Source organism: Somniosus microcephalus, chromosome 13 (assembly GCF_052327205.1).
Source record: "Somniosus microcephalus isolate GS21.2 chromosome 13, FLI_Smic_1.0, whole genome shotgun sequence".
NCBI classification, from domain to species: domain Eukaryota; kingdom Metazoa; phylum Chordata; class Chondrichthyes; order Squaliformes; family Somniosidae; genus Somniosus; species Somniosus microcephalus.
Window position 1 is genome coordinate 175913327 of NC_140999.1, and position 6000 is coordinate 175919326.

Below are 6000 nucleotides of genomic sequence, written 5' to 3' on the forward strand. Positions count from 1 at the left end.
TTGAGGAGAACCTTTTTCACCCAGAGGGTGGTGGGGGTCTGGGTGGTCGAGGCAGAAACCCTCATCACATTTAAAAAGTACTTGGATATGCGCTTGAAGTACCGTAACCTACAGGGCTATGGACCAAGAGCTGGAAGGTGGGATTAGACATGATAGCTCTTTTTCAGCCAGCACAGATACAATGGGCCAAATGGCCTCCTTTTGTGCCATAAATTTCTATGATTCTATGATAGAGCCAGGCCATTTAGGAGTGAAATTAAAAAGCACATTTTCACACAAAGGGTAGTGGAAATCTGGAACTGACTTCCCCAAAAGGCTATGGATGCTGGGTCAATTGGAAATTTTCAACACTGAGATTTATAGATCCTTCTTCAGTAAGGGTGTCAAAGGATATGGTACAAAGGCAGGTAAAATGGAGTTGAGGTACAGATCAGCTATGCTCGAATTGAATGCCGGAACAGGCTTGAGGGGCTGAATGGCCTACTCCCGTTCCTAGGAATCTGGAACCAGCAACCACCCCAAAACAAAACAAATCATTCAAAACAATTTTTGCAAACTACTTTTGCCTGCCATTTTCTCTCTCATTCTGGTATGTGTAGTCCAAAGTAATAGAACACTTCATTGGTCATTAGAGCAGAGAGGTTACGAGAGGATCTAATAAGTGTTGAATATTATGAAATAGTTTGGCAATGGCCTTCACTGTTGGGATATCGGGGGAATCATTTCGCATTAGTATTGGAAGCATCAGGGGAAAGTTGCATTTTTTCATGCAAAATAGAATATGGAATTCATTATAAATAACTATTGAAACAGAGTCTACCATAATATGAGAAGTTAGATAAACACTTGAAGGAGAAAATATTAAAGAGTATAGGAAGAGTACAAGATGGGTTTAGAGTGGCTAACTCTGACTTGGAACCATTACCAACACAGGTACAATGGGCTGAATGTCCTCCTTCTGTGCTAAAATATCTTGAATTCTACAAGCAGCACCCAAAAAAAAATGCAATATTTGGAAGAAGTTAGTACCTGTGAAATTAATATACAAAGGTATAGGATTGGAAAAGCTATGTAGTCTCTCTGGCCTCCCAAAAACTATTACTTCTCACTCACCCATTCCATAGAAACACAAGAGACATTGAATTTTCCAGTAACATAACCACAGCAGCAGCAGCGGCGGCAGAGCGGACCTGGGAGGAGCGGTGAGGCGATGGCAGTGATATAGAGCTCAAGGCGCAGGTAGGCCCCACAGCAGCAGCAGCAGCAGAGCAGACCTGGGAGGAGCGGTGAGGCGATGGCGGCGGTATAGAGCCCGAGGCGCAGGTAGGCCCCACAGCAGCAGCGGCAGTGCAGACCTGGGAGGAGCGGTGAGGCAATGGCGGTGGTATAGAGCCCGAGGCGCAGGTAGGCCCCACAGCAGCAGCGGCGGCGGTGGCAGTGCAGACCTGGGAGGAGCGGCGAGGCAGCAACGGCGATACCAACTCAGCACCGGCAGAATTTTCAAAGAGTGACGCCAGAAGTCAAAAGTGACGTCAGCACAAGGGGAGGGAGCTGATTGGCGAGTATCTGGTAAGTGTTTTTACTTGGCTTTCTTAAAGTTTTTAAGTTTATTCCAGCTAGGTTAGTAAATTAGAGGTTAATTAGAGGTATGGCAGGGCAGCTCACACCTGTGGAGTGCACATCCTGTGCCAATGTGGGAAGTCCTGGACACCTCCCGTGGTCTGGATGACCACATGTGTGGGAAGTGTCGCCAGCTACAGCTGCTCGAGCACCAGGTTACGGAGCTTGAGCAGCGGCTGCAGTCAATGCTGTGCATCCACGAGACTGAGAGCTACGTGGATAGCACGTTTCGGGAGGTGGAGGCAGAGTGTGGAGGCAGAGAGGGAATGGGTGACCGTCAGACAGGTAGTGCAGGAGTCCCGAGCCCATCTTGCTCACCAACCAGTATTCGGTGCTGAGTACTGGTGAGGGCAATGGTTTCTCTGGGGAGTGCAGCCAGAGCCAAGTCCACAGCACCATGGAAGGCTCAGGGGGGGGGGGCGGGGAGGGGAGGGGGAGTGCAATAGTGATAGGCAATAGTTAGGGGAGCAGACAGGTATTTCTGCGGCCCCTGATGTGACTCCAGGATGGTATGTTGCCTCCCTGGTTCCAGGGTCAAGGATGTCATTGAACGGCTGCAGGGCATTCTGAGGGGAGAGGGTGAACAGCCAGAGGTCGTGGTCCATATCGGTACCAACGACATAGGTAGGAAGAGGGATGAGGTCCTGCAGGCAGAGTTTAGGGAGTTGGAAAGAGGTTAAAAAAGCAAGACCTCAAAGGTAGTAATCTCCGGATTACTACCAGTGTCACGTGCTAGTGAGTTCAGAAATAGGAAGATAGAGCAGATGAATGCGTGGCTGGAGAGATGATGTAGGAGGGAGGGAGGGTTTTAGATTTCTGAGGAGTTGGAACAGTTTCTGGGGGAGGTGGGACCTCTACAAGCCAGACGGGTTGCACTTCAATGGGAACGGGACCACTATCCTCGTGGGAGGGTTTGCTAGTGCTGTTGGGGAGGGTTTAAACTAGCTTGGCAGGGGGATGGGAGCTGTTGGAGGAAATTTTAAAATGGCACCGTAGTGCCTGCTGAAATACTTGACATTCATTGACATTTTGCAGACACTGGCATAACAGACAGCTGACTTGATCTGCTTACACCAAACGTGTGATGCCACTTGTACAGAACAGTAATATAATTAAGTTGTTTGCCAACGGTATAATAATATAATCAACTTGTTTTTGACAGAATGTGATTAAGGGTTGCTAAGGTATCGGATTGGCCAAAGTTAAAGGATGCTAAAGTACCAGATTGGCCAACGAATTAATGTAATATGGTATCTTTCCTGTTTTTAAATTGTATAAAAGGAGCGCGGCTGCTATTGTAAAGCTGAGAAGCTGGCGATTGCACCAAGGGGGTGTATAGCACTTCTCCCAGAGCGCTCTGTAAATAAAAGTGTACTCGCACATTCCAGCAAGGTCCGCAGTAGTCTTGAGTTTATTGCTCTATAAGTCGAAATTGGGTATACGTCGACCCTGTATATCACTGTGTCCGTTCAGGCTCCAATTCGGCGGTAACAGAACCTAAGTATAGAGTCAATAGGGAGGGAAGAAAAACTGGAATTCAAAAACAAAAAAGTAGAAAGTAAATTGGAAGGACAGAGGAATCAAGGGCTAGATAGTAGTCAACAAGGAGGTTTGCCTGTACTAAATGGTATATACTTCAATGCAAGGAGTATAGCAAACAAGGCAGATGAGCTGAGGGCACAGGTAGATACTTGGGACTATGATATTATAGTGTAATACCCACTGGAAATGTTATGTACGCTAAGTATGGTTATCAATCTTTAACTTAGACACTGTATTATCATTGTTATAAATCCCTGGGTTAAAGTTGCCCATGTGAAGGTACGGCAAGAACTTTTAAGGACACAATGTGACTAAGAGCAGACTTTCCATAATTCTGCACCAGTATCAACTGTTGCAGACAGTGAGGCTGCGCAGTCTCCAGGCAGAAACCCCAGGAGGAAGGGGTGGAGTCGGGGTTTTTGAGCTGGAAAAAGGAGCGACTGGAAGAAGAGGGCAGGAGCTCTGAAAAGAGGGCTATGGAGGCAAATGGCTGCCGCATCCCGTCCCGGGTTTCCAAACTCGGCCGCCGCCCTTCGTATTAGTAGCTCTGCATCCAGAACTCAAAGTGGGATTCAGTGATCGTGAAGAGAATTCAACGAAGGGGTTCGGAGTCGTAAGTCTTGCAGACATTATACATACCATGAGCTCCAACTTAAGCGCGCCAACGAAAGAGTGCACTCGAATTTGGACACAGGGACAGATTCTCCTTTGAATCCATGTAAATGGAGAATGTATGTTTATTATGTCTAGATTCATTCTAATGTATGCAAATGTCTAATTTAGTTCATTGACCTGTAATCTTCTTATACTGTCTGACGTTAAAACTATAAAGTAAGATAATTAGAATTAAGCCATTGTAGTAGTGATCTCCTTACTGGACTATAGAATACTGTCTACAACAGAGACCACATCTCACATATATCTAGAGAACCGTGAAGGGGTTACAATAGCTATTACAGAGATGTGGCTGAAAGAGGGGCAGGTATGGCAGCTCAACATTCCTGGTTACAGAATTTTCAGATGGGATAGAGAGGGAGGTAAAAAGGGGAAGGGGGTTCGTGGTATTGATTAAAAACACTATTACAGCTGTGAGGAGGGATGATACGTTGGAGGGATCATCGAATGAGGCCATATGGGTCGAATTGAAAAACAAAAAAGGGGCGATCACACTGCTGAGATTGTACTACAGACCCCCAAACAGTGAGAGGGAGATAGAAGAACAAATATGTAGAGAAATTTCTGGGAAGTGCAAAAACTATAGGGTAGTAATAGTAGAGGATTTCAACTACCCCAATATTAACTGGGATAAAATTAGTGTGAAGGGTATAGAAGGTGCGGAATTCCTAAAATGCATCCAGGAGAACTTTTTTAGCCAGTATGTAGCAAGCCCAACAAGGGGGCGGTTCTGGACCTAGTTTTAGGGAATGAAGCTGGGCAGGTAGAAGGCGCATCAGTGGGGGAGTATTTTGGTGCTAGTGACCATAATTCTGTTAGATTTAAGTTAATTATGGAAAAGGACACTGATAGACCAGGAATAAAAATTCTAAATTGGGGAAAAGCAAATGTTACTAAGCTCAGAGGGGATTTAGCCATAGTGGACTGGAAACAGCTACTTGAAGGTAAACCAGTGTCAGAGCAGTGGGAGGAGGAGATCTGGAGGGTTCAGACCAAACATGTGCCCTTAAAGAAAAAAGGTGGGACTAACAAATCTAGACCCCTCTGGATGTCTAGGGACATACAGGGTAGGATAAAGGAAAAAAAGGGAGGCGTATGACCGATACCGAGGGCTAAGTACTCCAGAATCTTTAGAGGAGTACAGAAAGTGCAGGGGTGCAATTAAAAATATTAGGGAAGCAAAGAGAGCATGAAAAATTCTTGGCAAGTAAAATCAAGGAAAAACCAAAGATGTTTTTATAAATATATTAAGAGTAAGAGGATAATTAAAGAAAGGATAGGGTCCATTAGAGATCATGAGGGTATTGTGTGTGTGGAGCTGGGAGACGTTGGTAGGGTTCTTAATGAATACTTTGGGCTGGATTTTCATTCAGAAGTCGGGAAGGAGGCGGGACTACAACTTTCGGGTTGTAGTCCCGCCTCCAGAGATGTGGCCAATCCACGTGATTTTCACTTGATTGACCTTGCTGAGCCCGCTGGGCGGGCTCAGCAGGCCAATTAAGGGCCACCCGGCAACAGGTGACATCACAGACTGAAATTTCATCTGTCAAGACGTGTTGACAGATGAAATATCAGTGTTTCACAGCTGCTTGAAGCTGTCAAACACTGACAGTCTTACTTCTGACCTGAGTCCTTCTACGCAGACTCAGTTAGAAATCTCGCCGGCACTAAAAGCTGCAGGCTGTCACTTTTGACAGATCGCAGCCATTCTGCTTTCTGTGCTGGCTGAATGATGGACTCCTGAAGCCTAGAGGAAGGAAGGCTGTAAAGGTAAGTACAGGTAATTTAAACTTCTTTACACACTTTAGACACACCAAACACACTCACCTGAACACAGACATCTCGACCCCTCCAACCCGACTCCTCTAACCTGGCGTGGTTTGGAGCCGTCGGGAATCCCACACGACAACCTTCAAAATAGGGATTAGGCTAAAAACTGCCTGTTAACAGGCAGTTAATTGGCACTAATCCCTTCCCGCCTCGGGTCAGCGGGTCCCAGTGCGGGGCGGGTACCCGCCTCCTTTGAAAAACTTACATGGAGGCGGGTTTTGGGCGGGATGGTGTCGGGACCCCCGAATTCGGGATTTTAGCCCCCCGCATGCCTAAAAGCCCGCCTCACGGCACACTGAAAATCAACCCCTTTGTGTCTGTTTTCACAAAGGA